The sequence below is a fragment of the Emydura macquarii genome, unplaced genomic scaffold (genome assembly GCF_026122565.2).
Source record: "Emydura macquarii macquarii isolate MOO-44397 ecotype Brisbane River unplaced genomic scaffold, CSIRO-AGI_Emac_v2 contig_302, whole genome shotgun sequence".
Taxonomy (NCBI): domain Eukaryota; kingdom Metazoa; phylum Chordata; order Testudines; family Chelidae; genus Emydura; species Emydura macquarii.
The window spans coordinates 972,651-996,036 of record NW_027130439.1 but is presented as its reverse complement, the minus strand read 5'-3'; the positions used below and the strand labels follow the sequence as shown (position 1 = coordinate 996,036).

Below are 23,386 nucleotides of genomic sequence, written 5' to 3'. Positions count from 1 at the left end.
GCTGCAGTGATTCACTGATTTCTTTCCTTTCATCCTCCCAATCACTGCTAAAATATTGTTTGGTGGATTCTAGTTGGGGTAGTAACATGAGTACACTTTTAAAACCTGAATATAGGACAAAACCTCCAGTCAATTCCCTTTGCTTGTCAAGTAAGCAAACAAATACTCAGACAGACCTAGGAAAATTGATGGAGGCAGCCTATTTTGAAATGGATAATTATTACTATTATCTATCATTTCTATTGCAGTAGTGCCTAGAGACCCAATTGAGATTGGGCCCCACTGCGGTAGGCACTGTACAAACATGAAGAGATAGTCCCTATCCAAAGAGCTTACAGTCTAATTGCCTGTCTTCCTAAGGGTGGGAAAAAGAAGCTATTATCCCCATTATAGATTTGGAACTGTGGCATGAGAGATTTAGGCCTTGATCCTGCAAGTTACAATGTATAAACAGACCTTGTCACTTGGGCTCTGCACAAGTGCAGGGGTCAGCCCACGCATTGTAATTTACAAAACTAGATCCTAAGTGATTTGCCCACAGTCATGCAGGGAGCCTGCAGTAGAGCTGGGCATTGAACTCAGCTCTCCTGAGGACCAGTCCAGAGCCTTTACCAGAAAATCAACTTATATGGACCCTACATATTAAGTTCGTAGATACCAAAAAGTTCAAGGCATCCACGGCATAGGTGATGGGATGAACATCTCTTATCTTCTTGTGTATCAGGATGAAGATAAAGGCCCAAGGTTGTTTTATTACATAACCATATAACACTGGGAAGTGCCACTTCTGTCGTACATAGAAAATTATAAAAATGGGGGCAATAAATAAGGGTCTGAAGCAAAGCCAATTCAAGTCAATGGAGGGATTTTTCACCAGGTTGACTTCAGTGGGCTTTGGATCAGGCCCTAATCTCTGTTGACAGCACTATCCTGACTTTGCGATATTCATGGTAAAAATCCCATCGACTTCAGTGGGAGCAGGGTCAGGTGGATGCTGCATGCTGTTGAAAATCCCACTCTGAGGGTTTTTTTAAACCTTGAAACAACTGTTGCTAAGCTACACTATTTCAAGAGAAAGTTCAATTTTTAAACCTCCAAAAGAGGCTGCCGAGCCTCATTGAGCTGCCTTTTCAACTCACTGTTCTATTTGCTCACATTTTTTTAAAAGCAGCTTTTATTTGAAAAAAGATTTAATAACATTTATGTATACAAAACTAGAAGCTTGATTCCTTAAGTCAATGGGAGTTTTGCCTTAAACTTCAGTGGGAGTATGATCTAGACCCTAATAAAGGTAAAATCTTGGCCCCATTTAAATTAATGACAAAACACACTGACTTCAGTGGGACAAGATTTCACCCTAACTTTCTTATTTCCCAACTGCAATTTAAAAATGATATAAGCCCCACTATATCAGGATCCTAACATTTCTTACTTGCTCATACAGTTTCAGCCATATGTTCCTGACCATATTTTCTGTCAACTGATTATAGGGTGAGAGGAAACCAAAACCCCACATCTAGAATTGTGTGTATTTAATCATTCAGTTTAGGTGATCCATCTTGTTATTTCCAGTGACACATCACTACTTTATGCAGCGGGCAGTTGTTCCTCCACAGCTTTGAAAACAAAATTGACAAAATTATTTGACTTTGCTGCAACCCTCCAAGGTTCTTTGGTCTTAGTAACCAAACAGTAAGTGAGAAGAGTAACAGCTTGTTTAATGTTCAATCAGAATTAGGAATATAAGTGACAGGGTGGACATAAAAGAAACTAGACAGATAAGATAGGAATTGCCATACCAGATCAGGTAGGTGGTATGTCTAGTCTTGTATAATTGCAGGAGCCATGTTGTCAATTACATCTAATCCTCAGGGACCTTTTCCAAACATCTATGCTTACAGTATTACCAGGCAGACGCCAATTCTGCAAAGACATATGTACTTGTTTATATTTAAGCACATGAATGTGGCCCATTGACTTCAATGGACCTATTCACAAAGTTAAATATGTACTTAAGTTTTTGTAGGATCTGGGTTTAAAGAAATACTTAAAAAATATTAGTACTTAACATATATCTCTGTAAACCCCCTGGAACATGGATCCAAGACACCACTGTGCAACAATTCCAACACCTTACTATTTTATATGAAAAAATCTGATTCGTGTAGGGTAGTGTAAAATCTAATAAGGTTATAGTTTATTTAGTCTTGACTTAGAAAGCTTTGTATCACCTTTTCAAACACTTGTCCAGGGTGCAGGTAGTAACTCTCTTGGTCATTATAGGTGAAACACTTAAGTACTAGCTCAGCTTTGGCTCCATATATAGTGTTGTGTTACACATATAACAATGTCTTTTTTTTTTTTTTAAAAAAACCAGGGCTATGTCCGTTCATATGCTTAATTAAAAGTATATGTACTTTTGTACATGATTAGTGCAGGTCTCTTGTTATTTAGTTTCTAAAAACCATTTTTGAGTTGTATGACCACAAAAAAACCTCATTTTTTTTTATTTTTATTTTCCAATTCTAGATCAAAAAGGCTGCCTGACATTTGGAAACAAAAGTCCTTTCTGATTGAAGCCAAGGCTGCCAAGTTTTATCCTGAAAGGAATGTTCCCAAAAGTTGTGCCCCAAACACAAATAGGATTCGAAAGAGTATTAGGGCTATCCAAACTGGCTCCAGATGCCATCCCAGAAGAACTGATGGGATCTGTCTATGAGGGCTGTGCGCTGCCAATGTTAATTGCATTGCTTTCAATTCATACAAATATAAAAAAAGTAATATTGTTTCTAATCATTTCCAAGCTAACAGGCATCTACAACACACCAACTGCCACCACAACTGGCACCCTTGATATGCTTTGTGTCTGTGATGGATATTTTGCAATATCCCAAAATAGGATATAAACAATCATAATTACATGAAATATTCAACCTCTACTGCAATCAAATGATGCTAGTTAACAAACATAACACAGACTGTTGTAAAATGAAATAATGGTCCATATCCTCCATACCAGCCACACTGTGCTCAGTGAATGTCAGGCTTGGGGGGAACGAAAGATATCACTAAACCAGCTCCTCAAAATCAGGGCTGGCTGGCACTAGCCCCTGTTCTCAGCACAAGACAGAGTAACCTAATGTCCACTCTATCTTACACCACTTGCCAACAGCCTCAATGGGCCATTTGAGTAGCTGGGGGTTCAGCTGGATGCAGCAATGTCCAAAAGCTACTTCCTCTTTGTTCTAGTCATATCTCTACACCACTGGAGGAATCCCTAAATGACCATAACAACCAGATTTGGATGTGTTTTGCATCAGCGAAGCTGCACAAATCAGCCTCAACCAAACCAACAATCTGACCCCCTGTGTACACTGTGAATGGTGTTCTGTGCCAAGAAAAACTATATTTAAAAGATATATATATATAGACAAAGAGAGAGCACGCATGCATGCACAGTGTTGTCATCGGTCTCAGCAGACCAACCAAGGGCTGAATGGCCCTGGAACTGAATCACCATTTCTTGCATAGAAGGCATACCTATTGATGCAGTTTCTGTGCTACCATTAGGCTCAATACAGAAGTGTTAATTTAGTTTTTATTCAATCGTTCCTCAGACAAGTTTCCATTGACTTGTCTGGGAGTTTTTCCAGAGTTAGAACTTAGTTAAAAATTGAGCAAACACCTCCAGTTTGGCCCAAGTAGTCTTTACTTAACCAGATCTTTAAAAAGAATGGTGTTTGAGATATTTCGTAAAAGTTGGCTGTGTAAAGTAGAGGAAGGCCATATACTACCCCTGCTTGTGCTATCTGTGGTCTCTGTATTGAATCCTTCATTCACTACTTCTGCCTATTCAGCACCTTTCATAAGCACTCAGATTCACTTTGAAGGAAAATATTAAGTCAAGTCAGTGAGAGTGAAAGCCCCACACTAAGGGTCTGTCTACATTGAAATTAGACACCCGTAGCTGGCTCATGCCAGCTAACTCAGGCTTGCAGGGCTCAGGCTGCAGGGTGGTTTAATTGTGGTGTAGATGTTCCGGCTTGGGTTAGAGTCTGAGCTCTGGGACTCTCCCTAGGTCCTAGAGCCTGGGCTCCAGCCTGAAATTGGACATCTACATTGCAATTAAACAGTCCCACAGCCTGAACTCTGCAAACCTAAGTTAGCTGGCATGGGCTAGCCATGGGCTTTTCATTCCCATGTAGACATAACTAAATGGACTGAAGACACTTAAGGTATGTCACTAAGTTTAATTTGCACAACAGTTTCAAAGAAGAAATGAAACCTCCAGAAGTGGAATAGCTACCACAGAGGGGCTGATGCTACACCCACTGATTTCAGTGGGAGCCCAATTAGACCCTTAGTTAGCTGGGAGAGGAATGATCTCTTTTGTACTTTTAACCTGTGGTGCTTGAGCTACAGTGTACAGCAACTCTGATGGGTGTATAGCTGGACCATAAACAATGATCTCTGCTTCCATATTTTCTTAAGAATGTTATATTTGGCAGCATGTTTCCAGTAGCTGAAGACTCATTTCCTGATATCAGCATGCAATTTGGCAGTTAATGCAGATTCCCCAATGAAAGTCATGGCATGATTTGAGCACAACATATAAGAAGTCTGCAATTTTAAAATACTCTGGCTAAACCACTACATCTGTATTAAAAAAACAAAACACTACAGGATATAAAAGAGGGTTAAGACTCAGACACAAAACAAAGGAAGTTGAGAGATACTGTTGCCAGAACCTTGACAGCATCTTTAACTCAGCCACATTGGCAGTGGTTCTTTCCCTGTAGGTCCCATGCCTAAGTCCTTTTATCCTGGGAAGTTCTCTTTACAAACAAATAGCAATAACCACTGCATGAATTGGGCACAAAGTATTTATATCCATCTGCAGAATTATCCTATTATGGGACATAAATAACAACATTGTCCAGTGGATTAAAAAGCAAATAAATGACAGTTCTGTGGCATCATCATCCAGATTTGCACGAATCTGATGATCTCTTGGTATAACACATACTGTTTCATTAAGAAATGCCACTGCCTTATTTTAATTTATTTAAAGTACATTAAAGAAGCAGAACTTTCAGTCACAAAACCATCTCTCTAGCTTACACAAACAAATGTGTGCAATTTCCTTGGGAAAAGCTTTTTTTTCCCCCCACAGCATATCTAATAAAAACTGCCCTTGATTATCTAATCTGAAAGTTATGTCATCCTCAAATTATTAGCGTGTCTACCCAGTGGATGCAAGTTCTGCTGCCACCACGCATCTTGATACATGTCCACAAAATAAAAACAACACCAGTGACTCATCAGTAGATCCCAGATTGCAGCAATTATTCTTAGTAGCCAGCTAAACAAACAAACACAAGTCTGTGATAACAAAGAACATGCCAGTAAATTGCAAGGAAACAAAAACAGAAGTCAGTCCCGCCCATTGCAACTGAAGAAAAATAAATCATATGAAATATGACCACATATTACTATATTCCAGAGGAATCTAGATAGCAATATAGCCCTCATCACCAGAGTATCTGAACCCCACACAGTCATGAATAAATTAATTTATCCTCATTGCATCCCAGTGGGGGGCTGAGGAACATGAACAGAGTAAATTACTTGGCTCGGGTCACAGTGTCTCTGTGGTTGAGACAGGAATTGAACCCATGTCTCCTAAGTCCCAGTCCAGTACTTTATCCATTAGACCATCCCATCCACCAAAAGATCACTCCTACTCAAAAGACTGAAAATATGCAATAGAGAAACATGCCTTCCCTCCCACTAATTTGGTGATAAGTTCAATCATCCATGTTACTATTTAATACCATATATACGCTGAATATGACTACTACATACCCAAGTAATTTCCATTAGAATTTCCACATCTCACAGAGCAGCCAGTTCCAAAATCTTGTCTCTCTTCTAATCCTCATAAAAATCTGAGGCATTTGAGAGCCACATTTTTACAGCTACCAGGATGAGAATGCCCTGCCAAGTTGCTGTGTATTGGTCTAGTTGGACAATGCTTGGCATGTGATCCAGCACCACTGCTGCCGGTGCGGGAACATCAGTCTGGCTCTACTTATCTTCTCTAGTCCAGTCTCAGCATCGGCAGAGTCCAAGTCACACCTCCAGTTCCCTCCTTCAAACACCTAGCCACTTGAGCCACTATGCTGGCTATCCTCCCTCAGAAGTCCCACCTACCTTCATTCATTGATCATCTTCTTATGGAAGGAAAAAAGGAAAGACAAATCTTACAGGCCTTCCTGTGGCCTGCAATATAAGAAGGGGAAGAATCACCCTGGCCTGGACTTCCTGCCATAAATAGTTTTCCCAGCCTGATAAATTCTGCGCTCCAGGAGAGGGCTGGGCAATACAAGATGCATATTTCTGGGGGAAAGTCTGGGATTGGGAATTTGCTGGTGTTGCTCTGCAGTGTAATTCAAGAGTGGTTGGCTACAGCACTCATACACTATAGGTGGGAGTAATTTACATGCTGGAGGCTGAGAGAGAGCAGACCAGAAGTGGTTGCTCTCACAGCAAAGCAGTGTAAAAGGCACCCCAGGTTGGAGAATTGAGGGGACACAGCTGTTCAACAGTTCAGATTGTACCCAAGGTAATGTCACATCAGGCAATAGAGGAAGGGGAGGAACCAGGAGAAAATAGGATATAAAATACACAATAAAAAAGACTGTATGCATGATAGAGAAAGATGTGACAGAAGAAAATAGATATTAAGGTGTCATAGGCGTTAGCTCTGGAGCATCCCTTTGGAGTGGCGTATGGATGCTTCCTTTGTCCCAGGCACCTTTTGCTTGCAGCTGGGCTTGCTGTAGAGTTGCCCTGAAGAGGTAGCTGGAGGGACATAACTCAGCTCTCAGGAAAACAATTCCTCCCTGACCTTCTCAGGCTTAGCAGTTGTCCAAACCAAAAGAGCAAAACTGAACAGTGCCAGAGCCCACAAACAGTTCATGTTCTCCCCACTTTCCTTGCAAGTTAACCAGGTCAGTTGTCTGTGAGCTTAGGATGAGTTTGTAACCTCCTACCAGTCTCCAGGGGATCTTCCTGGGTGCTAAGGAATGATCTAAGAAAACCCAATGTAAAGAAGGTCCCTCTGTTCAACCAGAAAGTCAAGGCAGCAGAGGATCTTCAATAATTTTCCCATCCTGCAGTCCTTGCCCTGTGGGTTCAGGAAGCTTTGTGATTTAGCTCTGCTTCCCTCTAAGTGCCACCCCTCACGGGGCTTGGATCCTCCCTTTTAAGGAGTTGCCCTTCTCTGGGAGGCTCATTAACCCATTCCTACCTGGGGTGAGATCAGTCTCCTCCACAGTAAAAAGGAACCAACCATGTTGGTCTAGAGCATTATGTGAAGAGATTTGGGACAGGGGAAATTCAGTCCAATAAAACATGGGTGCCAGCAACCAATTTGGGAACCACATGGTTAATCTGATTTACCCCCCCCAAACACAGACCTTGCAGAAAGGAAAGTTCCTTGTAAAATACACTAAAGGCCTCCGGAAGACATTATCCCATACCCAAGGCTGTTAGATGTTGCATAGTATGCTAAGGTAGAGCACTAGCCCAACATCTGTGCGCTACACAGAACTTTCTTAGAGAAGCCTTCTCCCTCTCCCCATTCCCCCCACGTACATATAGACAGCTGTTGATTCCCCCACCTTTTCCTTTTGTTTTCCCAAACCTCTTATCTAGCCCTGCCTCATCGCTACCATCTTTCCACAGAAGGGTGATGAGAGATGGATTTTATTTGAAGTTTGTTAAGGATGCTCCTCACTAGATCAGAGAAGTCACAGTTCAGTAACACAACACCTGGAAACACGTTGTAATGTATTATAAATAAAACCTTCAGCTGAAATGTCAAATACCATTTCTTCAAATATTAACAAACATTCACTTTTCCATATATATCCATTTCTCCCTTGCATTCTTTTCTCCATCTTGTTCCCTCCATCTAATATGAATACTCTTTTCATTCCCCACTGGCAACTGATCAGCAACATCAGGAAGGTTCTGTAATTTGCAGGCTCACAAATGGTCTCATGGCTCTTTGTCACTTTTTTTTGCCCATAACTAATGGGCTACACTCTCATATTTCTCCTTCAACTCAGGAAGGTGATTTTTTTTTTTTGAGCTCTTTCACTCCATGGTTCTTCCAAACCAGGAACATTATGCATGCAGTGATAACAGAAGTTACTAAATTGAAACTTCTCAGGGTAGGAAGTGGCACCATAAATTTTACATTAAATTATACTGCCTGTTATTTCAGGTTATTTAATTAACAGAAAATAATGCAAATCACCAATGAACTCAGACAAGTGGCAAATAGAGCACAGACTACATGTGTCACATTAATGATACTCCAGCACCAAAGGTGCATCCATTCATACCAGCTGAAGATCTGGTCTATGTCTGCCTCTTCAAAGTATATCATTGGAGCAGATTACAGAAGAGGGAAGGGGCACTCCACAAGTATAAGTAATTGCACATGTGGCTTCATTAAAAAAGGGTTCCCATGTAGAAATATTTATGAAATTGCAAAATTTCCTATAGGTATGTACTATGCACATGTACATATATCATTTGTTATTATTTATGTTGCCATAGTGCCTAGAAACCTCACTCATGGACCAGGACCCCCTTGTGCTGAGTGCTGTACAAAGAACAAAAAGAAAGATTTAAAGCTCTTTGGGACAGGGACTAAGTATAAACACATGAGACAATGGATGGATACAAAAGGGAGTACAGGAAACGATATGTCTGAACACACACAGGTTTGAAGCGTTAACACTTAGTAGATAGCTCAGCAGAAGGGAACAACGGCAGAAGCTGAGAACTGTAGCGTAGGTTATACATATGTCACCACGGCAGGGCCCAAGCATAATTTTTTTAGGCCCAGTACAAACTTGTAACATGGGCCCCCTCCCACAAATATAGCCCAATCCCTCATCCTATACATACAATCTCATGAGCCATGAACATTTTTATCCTCATGGTAAGGGGGGTTGCAGCCTGGGCTGGGCCCCCCAGGGCCTCCAGGCCCTGCTGAAGAGTACCCTTATTCCCTCCCCCCATGCAGGAGCCTTGCATCAAAGTACAACATAGGAGGTGTCTCAGAAATAAGTGCTATTTGCAGTTATTTAGAAGTCACTGTCTTATGGCTATAGCAGTGACTGCTGATAAATGTATTATTGTTTTCTGCAAGATCCTTCTCTGCAGAAACCAATAGATTATAATGTTAATTCCCTCTGATTTCCTGAAGACAAATGCTACACTGATTCTAATTGTCACTACCCCTCCTGTTGCCCGGAATCCTGAGTATGAAATGTGAGTTTAAAATATCCGGGTCTTGGACACAAGCATAGAGTCAAGATCAGGGGCTCTGCACCTATCCTGCCCCTGATGGATAAGAAAGCAGGGAGGGAACAAGAGGAAACAGAGCCTGTGTGCCACCCAACAGAACTAGCTGAATGGTTTATGAGAGAGATGTATATTGCATCTGGTAATGCTATGTTCTAACCACTGACTAGATGATGACTCCACAAGCCAGCTACCAATTTAAAAAAAAAAAAAAAAAAAACACCAAAGGAACTCACCCACTTGCCAATTTGTATATACAATTTATAAACCAGGGTAAACCATCATGACAACATGGTTCTCTTCTCAGTTAAGTAACTCCCTCAAATAGTCGTTTAAAATGGATAAAGTAATGCAGTTCTAATCATGTTTCACATTTCACACAGTGTGCACTAGATGGTGCTAGTATTTAGTAGAGATTACAATAAAATTACTCTATCCCTATGGTATGCAGTAGTTGGCCTGTCCAGGAGATATTTGCAGCTCACTGGGGATTTCTGCAGAATTTAAGCTGTGATTTAAAAAACAAAAGTTGTGGCCTCCCATGCTTGCACAGAAAACTTTTCATTATTTAATGCAGTGCTTTCTGCTTCACTCTGTAGAGATAGCCAGTAAATGATAGCTGTATTGTGAACCGCCACCATTGCAGTACACTCCCATATATTTAAGTGACCTGGGGAACATTTGAAACGTTTAGATAATCAAGCATTTGGATAAACGGGAGTGCTAATCTGTAGCTTCACATTACTGAATACAAAAAACCCCACCTGCGCGTGCGCACCCACCCCATACCTACTATACAGAAAGTTAAAAAGAAACCTCCCCATCGTTTCTTTCCTCCTTTGCTTTTCCTCTTCCCCGCACTCACTGCCCACGTCAGAGCCCTTTTTCCATATCTTATTTGATTTTTTTCTCCTCAAAATCCCTCCTTCTTCACAATCTGTTTGGTTTCTTAAATTGTCCACACACACCCCCTTCACTCCTTTCCCCAAACTTTCTGTCCCATAGTGGCCACCTTTGCCCCTTCCCATCCTCCCTTACAGAAGACCCAAACCCCTCCCCCTATATCTTCTGTCCCCTGTTGAAACATACTGACTTTTGCAAATAAAAGCTTTTGTCCTCTTTTGAGTGGCCCACAGTACAAAGAAAATAAGGGACCTGCTGTTTAGCAACAATGGGAGTTTTACTTTAACGCAAATGGGAGATACCTGTATTTTGAAGGACCAGGGTTCTGGTGCAGTTCTGTGCACATGATTGAGAGAGATTTATATAGCCACTGTGTGATCTTTTGCAAAAATAGGTTTTTATTTCAGACTGGCACCCACACAATGTTCTCTGCAGTGCACGAATTCATTGGCTTTGACCATCCATGCTAGACAGGAGCTTTGTCTAGCTGGGAGGGGAAGCAAGTACCACAGCGGCTTTGTAGTACACAAATAGAGCTGGCTAAAGCTTGCACTCTCCAGTCCATGAGAAATTTTGATATTTCAAAATTTGGTTTGGTGTTGAATCAGAATAAAACCAATTTTGTTAAAATGTCTCATGGACCAGAGGTCTCCCCAAAAATTGCTTGGGAAATACCGACACATGGGGTCTCTAGAACAAAATATGCTTCCAAGGATCATTGCAACTGCTGAGTGAAACTGAAGATCAGCTTCCGTCAGTAGCTGCTAGGTCTCCCAGGAGTCTGGAAGCTCTGAACCCCCGGCCCAAGCTGGGATTCTCCTGGCTTCCAGGTTCCCTGCTGAGGAGCTAGGAGCTAAGTTCCAGTAAGAGCTCAGAGTCCCAGGGTTTCCAGGCTCCTAGCTCCACCTCAGGGATCCTGGGACTCCTGAAAGCCCCAGTTCAAGAAGAGGATCTCAGGGTCCCAGAGTCCATCATGTGGCTACAACCAAGGCTCCCAGGGCTTTCAGGCTTCTGGCTCCTGACAGGGAACCTGGAAGCCCCAGCACAGGGGATTCCCCTAAGCTGCAAATCCTGGAAGCTCTGGGGTGCCTGGCTTAGGAAAGTCTGCATGGGACAGTCTGCATGGGAGGGGCTGCCCTAGAGCCAGAGATGACGGAAACAAGCAAGGTACCAAACACACTTATTCTGCTACATGAACTACCAGGGTGACAGTGAATAGATCTGAATGTAGCTGCCATGCTTTAGTTGACCTTACTCTCCATTGAAGGGTTTTCTTTTATCGGGTGGGGTGGTTTTTTTGGTGTGGTTTTTTACCCTAAAAAAAGGGAGAAACTCATCACCCTGCAAAAATCAGCTCTTTCAATGAGAATTCACAGCCCTGGACCATTGTATCACAGCAGTGTTGTTGCTGAGTTTCCCCTCTTAACTAAATTCCCATGCATCTTAGAGTTTAATTTAGAGGTACTCAAGGTTCTAAAGGAACAGGGTTGTCCTACTGTACTGTTGCTTTCAGCTACTCATGCCAAAATCCTCTGATGTCAGGAGTCATGAATAATTTGTTCTGTTTTAAAGTAAGTGAAAGAATCAATGCTTCCCATAACAGTAATGGAAACCTTAATAATACGCCAAATATGTTCCCAGAAGGAGAAGTAATGGAATGTTAGGAGGAGAAATAAACAATGCCAAGGAAGGAGGAAAAATACCAATGAGTAATGCATTCATTATAGCCCCACACGAAACACGCTGAAAATCATGGTTTTTTTAAAAAAAGTATGCTCCATGATGAAAGAATTTCACCCTTCTTTTGATGTGTACAATTTCTCCTCTGCGACCACTATATTAATAGATCCTATGACATCCATTTTAAGTGAAACGGCATATACCATAACAAGACAGATTTCTTTTGTAAAATTTTTCAATCAATATGTCTTTTGTTAGGCAGTATCTTGGTCTCCTAGCAACAGTTTAGGGAAATCCATCAGAGGCATGGAATTTAACTGCAAAGTGGGGTGGAGACCTGTAGCATGTTCATTTGTTTAAAGTCTTTCACTGAAATGCATGCATGTGTATTCATTTAAGAGAGAGAGAGAGAGAGAGAGAGAGAGAGAGAGAGAGAGAGAGAGTGTGTGTAATATATGCTTACTTAATTGTAAAATGGTAGCATTAATCCTACATTTTAAATAAATTTACAATTTAAATCCACAGAATCCAGGAAATTCAGAAACATGCTCAGAACTAGAGATCTGATGTATTACAGTTAAAAAATTATGCAATACACAACTATTGAGTTAAAAAAAAAAAAAAAAAGACTTAGGAAATGTTGAGGAGGTACTCCTCATTCTTTTCAAGGCCTTTTCATAATCCTCAGTTTGTCACTACACCACCCTTAAAGTGGACAATGGTGTGAAGCTACAATTGAACTGAAATGCTTTTTGAAAAATAAAAAGGCTCCCATTCAGCTTTGCTATCTATTACTCCTTTGACGCATTCTACTTGCTTGTTATCAAGATTGAATTTGTCCCCTCCCCCCCTAGGGAACTGCCAAAGAGTGGGAGGAGAGAAGAAGCAGCCACTATTCTAGCCCAGGGCCTGAAAAAGCAGACTCAGAGCAGCTGTGCTGTAACTCTGTGGCCTGCCCATAAGAATTCCTTTCCTCTAACTCTTGCTTAGCTCCTTGTCTGGATGATTCCACCAAATCTAGAGCCATTCATATTTGAGGTGCAAGGTTTTGAGTGCATCCTTTCTTCTAGCACCTGATCCAAATTCCTATGCCTCCTTAGCTGGAGGAGTTCAGAGACAAAAAGGGATTGGGGGAGTAAATAAGTGGTATGACCGTGCTTGTGTAGGAAGTTTGAGGATCAGTGGGTTGGGATTTTCAGTGAAACAAAAGGATGTTTATCATGGCCATCATGGTATGTAGCAGACATCCCAGTTTCCCAAGGTGTTCAAGCAGTCATCACAGAATACTCCGTTAACACGGAAGCACTTGCAGTGCACATTACACAGCACAGGAGCACAACCTAGCCCTGGTGAGGACTCTTGCTGGTGCAGGTCTGACAGCATTGTCTGAAATGGCCTGGCACGTCACACAAAGGGGAGTTTATACACACTTGATCCAAAGCCCACTGAAGTCAATGGAAAGATTTTCATTGACTTCAATAGGTTCCTGATCAGGCCATATGTGAAGTTTAAATTGTACTGCCTGAGGGTTTTTTTTTGTTTTGTTTTTTAAAGTGGTGATATTTCTCCTAGTTTAGCTGAAAAGGAATCAGTTATTTTGAAAGTTGGGTAAAAATAAGTGATACGATATTGCTGGATAAACCATCACTTTCTCCTGTGTTCACTGGGGGTATGCAACAATAGTTGGAGTTGCTTTTATATGTTCAGTAAAATGCCCCTAAGGGTTTGAAATCTATCAGTAAAATATTGGATTTTTTTTCCTAGTGAGAGGAGATGTGGTCTAAGTGAACAGTCAAGAACATCAGAAGGACAGAAATCATATAATAAGGACCTGTGAAAACTGTGTTATTTCTTTTGGGAAGAGGCAAACTTGCTGAGAGGTCACATCACCACTGAGTTGGTCTCACACTGCAGAAGATTTTAAACCATAATCAAATCTAGATATGTTTTTTAAAAGGATACTTACGGAATCAGAGGGTTTTTTTTTTAATGTGACAACACAACAAATTAATCCCTCCCACTGCAAAATGCAGCCATTCAGATTTGTGTTGAGCTCTGGAGAAGAGAGAAAAAAAAAAAAAAACAAGCTACCCTTTGGCAGGCTCTCAATCCTTTCAAAATAAAATCAAAGCCCATTATCATTATAATATTATTTGTTTGTATTGTGGTAACACTTAGGAGCCCCAGGCATGGCCCAGGATCCCACTGTGCTAGGTGCTATACAAACCCAAAACAGAGAGTCCCTGCCCCAAAGAGCTTACAACATCAGATATTTTGAGAACACTCTACGTGAGCTTTACCCCCCTGCAGAAAGTCACACAGAGCCTATGCACCACTACACGGTGTTTTAAAAACCTGCAGCAGTGAGCATAGGTCAGAGCATAGGTCTATGGACTCAGGCTCATGCTACAAACAGCAGTGTTAATGTCGAAACTCGGGCCAGCCCCTCCCTAGGCTTCAGAGCCAAACCCAAATGTCTATGTAGTTGTTTTTAGTGCCATAGCATGAATACCTCAAGCATGCGCCTGAGACTTGCTGCAGCAGATTTCAAAATGCAGTGTGGATGTGCTCTTATGATCCACTAAAGCCCTATGTTATGTGAATATTTTTTGTCCTCTGAAGAAGGGGAATTTCACCATCAGACAAAATATTGTCCAAATCCCTGAGAGTTTGGATGCAAAATATACAGCACAAATGTTTCTTCCCATGCTGTATTCGCTTTTGGAATTTTATTGATTTGCACACATGTGCAGTATGTAGAGCAAACAACTATAGTGTGAAACATCATCATCATATACAATGAGTCATCAATGCTCTGGCTTACAACTATCCCACAGAGAGCTTGCGCTGTCATTCACTCTGGCATTTGCAAACATAACTGCAAACACATAAAACCAATGAGTTATCTTGTACAACACTTTAAGGTGAATCCTCCTTAAACCAACAGAAACCATGTTGACACACACAAAGATGTGCTTGAGTCAAAATAAGGAGGTGTTTTGTAATGAAACAGGTTTTGGGCAACTTCAATCTATAATGAAGTTTTATTTTCTGACCTTGGATTTACAGACGAATTTGTTTTAGTTGCACATTGCCATAGAAACTATCACCAAGCATTAGCTTCTAGTGTACAGAATAGAGGATTTACTGGAACTGGGGAATTGCACTGAATAAGTTACCAGTATTCATGAATCATAGAATATTAGAGTTGGAAGGGACCTCAGGAGGTCATCTAGTCCAACCCCCTGCTCAAACCAGGACAAACCCCAACTAAATCACCCCAGCCAAGGCTTTGTCAAGCCTCACCTTAAAAACCTCTAAGGATGGAGACTCTACCACCTCCCTAGGTAACTCATTCTAGTGCTTCACCACCCTCCTAGTGAAAAAGTTTTTCCTAATATCCAACCTACACCTCCCCCACTGCAATTTGAGACAATTGCTCCTAGTTCTGTCATCTGCCACCACTGAGAACAGCCTAGCTTCATCCTCCCTGGAACCCTCCTTCAGGTAGTTGAAGACCGCTATCAAACCCCCACTCACTCTTCTCTTCTGCAGACTAAACAAGCTTTGTTCCCTCAGCCTCTCCTCATAAGTCACGTGCTCCATCCCCCTAACCATTTTCGTTGCCCTCCGCTGGACTCTCCAATTTGTCCACATCCCTCCTGTAGAGGGGAGCCCAAAACTGGACACAATACTCCAAATGCAGCCTCACCAATGCCGAATAGAGGGGAATAATCACTTCCCTAGATCTGCAGGCATTGCTCCTACTAATGCAGCTCAATATGGTATTAGCCTTCTTGGCAATAAGGGCAAACTGTTGACCCATATCCAGCTTCTTGTCCATTGTAACCCCCAGGTCCTTTTCTGCAGAACTGCTCCCTAACCAGTTGTTCCCCAATCTGTAGCAGTGCATGGAATTCTTCCATCCTAAGTGCAAGACTCCGAATTTGTCTTTGTTGAACCTCATCAGATTTCTTTTGGCCCAATTCTCCAATTAGTCTAGGTAACTCTGTATCCTATCCCTCCCCTCCATCATATCTACCACTCCCCCCAGCTTAGTGTCATCTGCAAACCCTAATCCACTCCATCCTCCAAATCATTAATGAAGATGATGAAAAAACTGACCCCAGGACCAGCCCCTGGGGCACTCTGCTTGTTACCGGCTGCCAACTAGACACTGAGCCATTGATCACTATTGGCTGAGCTTGATGATCTAGCCATCTTCTAGTTCATTCATCTAATTTACACTTCTTTAACTTGCTGATAAGAATACTGTGGGAGACCGTATCAAAAGCTTTGCTAAAGTCAAAGTATATTACATCCACCGCTTTCCCCACATCCATAGAGCCAGTCACCTCTTCATAGAAGGCAATCAGGTTGGTCAGGCATGACTTGCCCTTGGTGAATCCATGCTGACTGTTCCTGATCACCTTCCTCTCTTCCAAGTGCCTCAAAATGGGATTCCTTGAGGACCTGCTCCATTACTTTTCCAGGGACTGAGGTGAGGCTGACTGGTCTGTAATTCCCCAGATCCTCCTCCTTCCCTTTTCTGAAGATGGGCACTATATTTGCCTTTTTCCAATCATCCAGGACCTTCCCCAGTCACCACAAGTTTTCAAAGATAATGGCCACTGGTTCTGCAATCACATTGCAATCACATTGGCCAACTCCCTCAGCACCCTCAGATGCATTGTATCTGGCCTCATTGACTTGTGCATGTCTAGCTTTTCTAAGTAGTCCTGAACCTGTTCTTTCACCACTAAGGGCTGCTCACCTCTTCCCCATTCTGTGCTGCCCAGTGCAGTAGTCTGGGAGCTGACCTTGTCTGTGAAGACAGAGGCAAAAAAAAGCATTGAGTACTTCAGCTTTTTCCACATCATGTCACAAGGTTGCCTCCCCCATTCTGTAAAGGGCTCATACTTTCCCTGATCTTCTTGTTGCTAACATACCTATAGAAACCCTTCTTGTTATCCTCCATGTCCCTTGCTAGCTGCAACTCCAATTGTACTTTGGCATTCCTGATTTCACTCCTGCTTGCTTGAGCAGTATTTTTATACTCCTCCCTGGTCATCTCACCAAGCTTCCACTTCTTGAAAGCTTCCTTTTTGTGTTTAAGCTCACCGAAGACTTCTTTATTAAGTCAAGCTGGTCGCCTGCCATATTTGCTATTCTTTCTGCACATTGGGATGGTTTGTTCCTGCGCCCTCAGTAAGGTTTTTTTAAAATACAGCCAGTTCTCTTGGACCCCTTTCCCCCTCATATTAGCCTCCCAGCGATCCTGCCCATCAGCTCCCTGAGGGAGTCAGAGTCTGCTTTTCTGAAGTCCAACATCCATATTCTGCTGTTCTCCTTTCTTCCTTTTGTCAGGAGCCTGAACTCGACCATCTCATGGTCACTGCTGCCCAGGTTACCACACACTTCTACTTATACTACCAATTCTTCCCTGTTTGTGAGCATCAGGTCAAGAGGAGCATGGTCCCTTGCTGTTTCCTTCCAGTACTTGCACCAGGACGTTTTCCGCAACACTCTCCAAAAACTTCCTGGATTGTCTGTGCACTGCTGTATTGCTCTCCCAGCAGATGTCAGGCTGATTGAAGTCCCCCGTGAGAACCAGCTCTTGTGCTCTGGAAACTTTCACTAGTTGTCTGAAGAAAGCCCCGTCTACCTCATCCTCCTGACCTGGTGGTCTGTAACAGACTCCCACTTTGACATCACCCTTGTTGCTCTCAGCTCTAAACTTAACCTAGAGACTCTGAACAGGCTTTTCTCCAACTTCATACTGGAGCTCTGAGCAGTCAGTGCTCTCTTACATACAGTGCAACTCCTCCACCTCTTTTCCCCTTCCTGAACAGTTTATACCCAGCCATGACAGTGCTCCAGTTGTGTGAGTTATCCCACCAAGTCTCGGTTATTCCAACCATATCATAGTTCCTTCACTGAACCAGGACTTCCAGTTTCTTCTGCTTGTTTACCAGGCTTCTTGCGTTCATGTACAGGCACCTAAGATAACTAGCCGATTGCCCTACTTTCTTAGTATGGATCAGGAGGCCTTCCCTGTTACTCTCCTCCTTGTGCTTCCTCCTAGTGTCCCACTTTGCCACTTACCTCTGGGCTTAGGTCCCTGTCCCCCAGTGAACCTAGTTTAAAGCTCTCCTCACTATGTTAGCCAGCCTGTCTGTGAAGATGCTCTCCCTCTCTTCGTAAGGTGGATCCCATCTCTTCCTAGTAATCCTTCTTCCTGGAACAACGTTCCATAGTTGAAGAATCTAAAGCCCTCTCTCCGACACTACCTGCGTAACCACGCAGGTATTTCCGCAATTCGATGGTCCCTACCTGGGCCTTTTCCTTCAACAGGGAGGATGGACAAGAACACCATTTGCGCCTCAAACTCCTTTATCCTTTTTCCCAGAGCCCGTAGTCTTCAGTGATCCGCTCAAGGTCATTCTTGGCAGTGTCATTGATGTCCACGTGGTGGAGAAGTAGGAAGGGGTAGCGGTCTGAGGGCTTGATGAGTCTCGGCTGACTCTCCGTCACATCCTAAATTCTAGCTCCAGGCAATCAACATGCTTCTCAAATTTCTTGGTTGGGATGGCAGATGGATGATTCCTTCCCCGTAGAAGGGAGAGTATTAACTCCGTACATCATGATACCACTGAATTATTGACTGATAAACTAAACTTCTTCAGCAGATGCATACTTTCTGCAATTTTTGACCAACTTTAGCTCTGACATGAAAGTCATTTGAAAAATAATTTATTTGCTGAATCTTGCTGTTAGTCATTGACTACGTTATTTGGTGAGCAGTAGTCACCTAGCTACAGAACTGGCTGACCTCTTCAAATAAGATTAAATTACCTCCTGTGCAGAGGACCAGTACAACCCCATGTCCCACCTAAGTCCTACTGAAATCCCATTTTGAAGACTTGATTAGTATATGAATCTTGTGCTCTAAATCTCGGGGTGAATTTCACCTAAAGTTCACAAATAATCTAGGTGTCTAATTGCTGAAAAGATTATACACATTATTAAGTGAATAATATTCAACAGCTCTAGTCAGCATGTGTGTAACTGACACATTCCTGCACACACAGAAAAAACTAACGATAAAATTACTACTTTTATTGTTTTAGTAAATGGATATCAACACAAGGTGCCCCCTAGTGGTTTGAGGTGATCATTCAGGCACCCTACACTCAGTTCCCTCCTTGGTAAGGAGTTACTTTGGCCTGAGTCCCTCTCCTGCCCCCCTATGAAATCTTACTTATTTAGTCTTTTTTCCAAAGAGACTTAAGGCCTTTAGACCCATCCTTCTCCTTCATTCGGGAATCCCACGGCTCCCCTTACTGGTGTCCGCATTGGTTCAGTCAGGCTTCTCCTCCACTGAGGAGTCCCATGGATCTCTATCTTGGGCTGGGAGAGGGTAACAGGCCCTTCCCTGATGGTGTCTTTCCTGTTCTGAGAAAGGAGACAGACTAGATACACAGTCTTCTTGCCCAGACCTCATCTCAGCTGGCTGGGAAAGAGGGGAGCCTTCCTCCACCCACTCTACAAGGCTCATGGTCCCAAGCCCTCAAAGCAACAACAGCTTGGGCTTTCCCCAGACATTAACTATTCCCCTGAGATTATCATCTTCTCCCCCAACACCTGTCTCTGTTCTTCCATAGATTTTAATCTATTCTGTATGTCCCAGGAATCTTAAGGGTCACCATAGAACAACTGTTGACTTACCCCTAGTCCCTGCTACCTTAAGGGGACAGTCACTCTGTTACACTGTTAATTTTTTTTTTTAAAGAAAAAGCTTAATTTAAAAACCTACTTATGGTTGCTAAGTGACAAAAAACACACTAATATAGCACACCACTTATGTACAAAATCCAAGCACTTACAAGCAAGGAAATGAATAATTAACAACATTATAAATTTTACATTGCCCACATGATAAATATATTGCTGGGAATTCCAAAAGAGCCTAAGGGAGTTGAGGACCTACTTTGAAAATCCTATCCATTTTCTTATTATAAAGAAATGTATATTTCTTTACAAAAATTGCCACCTCAACTCTTGCCTATGAATTAGAAGTTTATTTTTGTATATTACTGTCATCTTGATTTTAGTATCAAAATATTTTCCTGTAAGGAACACTGTTTAATAGCAAAAAATCAGCTAACATTTACAAACTGACAGTAGACTAATGAGACACAAGGTGGGTGAGAGAATATCTTTTATTGGACCAACTTCTGCTGGTGAGAGAGACAAGCTTTTGAGCTTACACAGTTCTCTTCTTCACATCTGTGTAAGCTCGTCTCTCTCACCATCAGAAGTTGGGCCAATAAAAAAATATTACCTCACCCTCCTGGCCTCTCTCATATCCTGGGACCAACACAGCTATAATACTGCATATAGTAGAATAATACGTTATTTATGTATGTATGTATTAACACAGTTTGAGATATCACTATTGATTTACGGTACAAATTATGTATGCGGAAGATTTGCATTGGAAATTGATCGACGTGTGACAGTATGCTTATATAATCCTCATTATTTTCAAAGAAAAGATTATTCTGTTTACATTTTGACATTATTGATTAAAGAACAGCAAAGAGGTCATGTTTGTACTGCACCTAGCAGAGCAGTGTCTTGCACCATGACTTGGGCTCCTCTGTGCTATCGTAATACAACTAATAATTAGAAGAAGACAATGACGACTGCAGCACATGCAGTACCTTTACAACCTCTGACTGACTATTACCTTCTGTGAACAGTCTAACTGCTCTCTCTGCAAGTTCTTAGAGAGTAAGCTGTCACCCCACATGAGACAGGACAGCAGAATCTGAGCCTATCACAGTGATACTCAGACTGAGGCTCAGAAGCCACAAGTTGCTCTTTAATGGGTCTCCTGTGTCTCTTTGCAGCACATGATATTAAAACACTTATTTGATTATTAACTAGTCAAGATGCTTTTACTCTGTTATTAACCAATTGTAGAATACTTGGTCAGTCATTTTGCTGTGAGAATTATGTTTCTCTCTCTCACACACACACACACACACACACACACACACACACACACACACACACACACACACACACACACACACACACACACACACACACACGGTTTTTTTGGGTAATGCTGATAGCTAACTTGACTACTGAATCACTGAGGTCTGAGTATCACTGCCCTGTCACGTCAATATCTATTTTGTGGACATTGTAACATTTATGATGTTGTAAGTATGATTCTTAGTGCGTGAGGTAGATCCAGGCAAGGAACCAACTTTTCTGGCAACATATCTAAAAAACTTCAGCTGTTAATAGGTGTTTTTCCAAGACCTAAGTCCTATATGTTCAAATTAACCACCTGCACTAGCTTCCAGTAATACTCCTATAACCAGTATAAGCAGACAGTTAGGTCTTGAACATAAAGGCACCTTTATTTCTCTTATGTGAACAGAGGGGATGAACTTCATGATCTGTTTGATGCAGCTTTCCTTCATGAATTCATTATCTAGTTACTAATTATATGGTAAAAGGGTGGGGGAGAGGGCAACCATTTTACAACAAACTACTGGCAAGGAGTCAGACACCAAAGAAAGGGGCAAATCATGCCACCATCTGAAAAAATGAGACGGCAAAAGTTGCATGACTCATCGATGTTGAGGAAAGGGATATTCACTTTATTACAAAATAAACAGGGAGCAGGGTGTGACGCTGCCTGAATTAGAGGTGATCATTTATAATATTATTGATATCAATATTGCAAAATTAAAATGATTCAGACGAGATGTGCCATGTCAGATACCACTGAAAAGGTTATAATTGGTGAAGTATGATAATAGTGTTTATGTGTATGTGTCATATTTGTATTGTAAATTATGGATGTGTGTCATATATCTGTATCCAAAAACTTGTGCTGTGCTACAGGGCTATCCCCCTCCCACTCAGGCAGATAAATGTCAGCAGCATTGATGATTCATCGAGGGGCATTGCCTTTACAATGAGTCCAAAGAAAGAACCTAGGGGCTACACCTTATGAGACACCAGGACATGCCTATGGACAGGGGACACTGTGGCTTTTCCATGCCATGTGCTGTGTTTAGGACAAAGAATGCACAAGCCTCATAGCAGAAACTATAAAATGCAGCTGCACCATCTCCAGCTTGTCTTCATTCCTGCGTCCTACCTCTGGATCAACTCATCTACCACTGAAGCTGTGAAACAAAGGACTGAGACCCATCCAGGTACAAGCTGCAAACTCTACAATTCTGCTGAGAATCGGATATATGTGGACTTTAAAGTCATTTGTATGTATCTGATTGCTTTGACCATTTAACATTTCTCTTCTCATTTGTTTCTTTCCTTTATAATAAACCTTTCGTTTAGTTAGTGAAGGATTGGCTGGCAGAGTGTTATTTTGGGTAAGGTCCAAACTTAGATTGGTCTAGTAATGTGGCTGACCCTTTGGGGATGAGGAGAATATTTCTGGCAAAGGGACTAGCATTTTAATTAGTTCTCTCTTTACTGAACCTAGTGCTAATTGGGGGCCAGAGACTGAACTGCAGTAAAGGGAGCTGTGAAATTTCTTGTTTAAGCTTCTTGTTAACCAATGTTGGGAATCAGAGGCATGTTTGTAACTGGTTGATGAATCTAACTGCAGTGTTAGCCACCCATTTGGGAGAATCTTCTCTCCTTTTAGCAGCCTGCCCTGACCTTCGCATTTTCAGGGGGTTCCTCTAGGCACGGACGGGTCATATAGGGCCCTAAAGCTCCTCTGACATCCTGAGGTTGGTGAACAATCCAGTGGATGAAGGATCACCTACTGCTCCTTGTCCTTCTGACCTCCATGTCAGTCAGGCTTAGAAGTATGCTCTCATTGAGCCGTGCCAGAACCTATGCCATATCCCCTTAAAGACAGGTAAAAAGTATGCAGGAGGTTTTCACAGAAAGGAATATTGACAGAATCAGCATTAATGTTCATGGGAACTTCTCCATAAACTGACCAAGGTTATCAGGAGATTATATTGTACAGAGACAATTACTCTCTGTTCCCACCTCCACCTAGACAAATGCAGACCTCAAAAAAGATGCTGTTCAGATGGAGAGGCTGAGCAGGGAGTGTGACTGAGACGGACAAATCATGGAACTTAGACTTCCCTTCCCCAATACCATCCTTATGCTCCTACCAGCTGGTTGTGGTGGGAAAATTGCATGCAATTTATCCCCTTCCCACCTAAAAGCAGGTAGAATGGTTTAGTCCTAAGATTATAAGGCTAAGTTCTAACTGGAATGTCAGAAAAGAAAACAACAGGAAGAGAAACACACAGTACAAATGATGTGCCCCAATCCTGACTCCTCCAAAACACATGCCAGGTCTTCATCTGCTGCTATAAGTCAAGACAGCTCCCTTGAAGTCAAT

At 42.0% G+C, this 23,386-nt stretch overlaps 1 protein-coding gene across 4 annotated transcripts in view; it reads right to left on the bottom strand.

Moving 5' to 3' along the window:
- Positions 1-23,386, bottom strand: part of EMCN (endomucin) — a 138,421-nt gene that overhangs the window by 111,643 nt on the left and 3,392 nt on the right. Inside the window, exon 2 of one of the 4 annotated variants that reach the window (XM_067553614.1) lies at positions 1,800-1,923. The exons of the other annotated variants lie outside the window; for them this stretch is intronic. The gene's annotated coding sequence lies outside the window, so the exon portion shown is untranslated. The remainder of the gene's footprint in view (positions 1-1,799; positions 1,924-23,386) is intronic. 4 annotated transcript variants of the gene reach the window in all.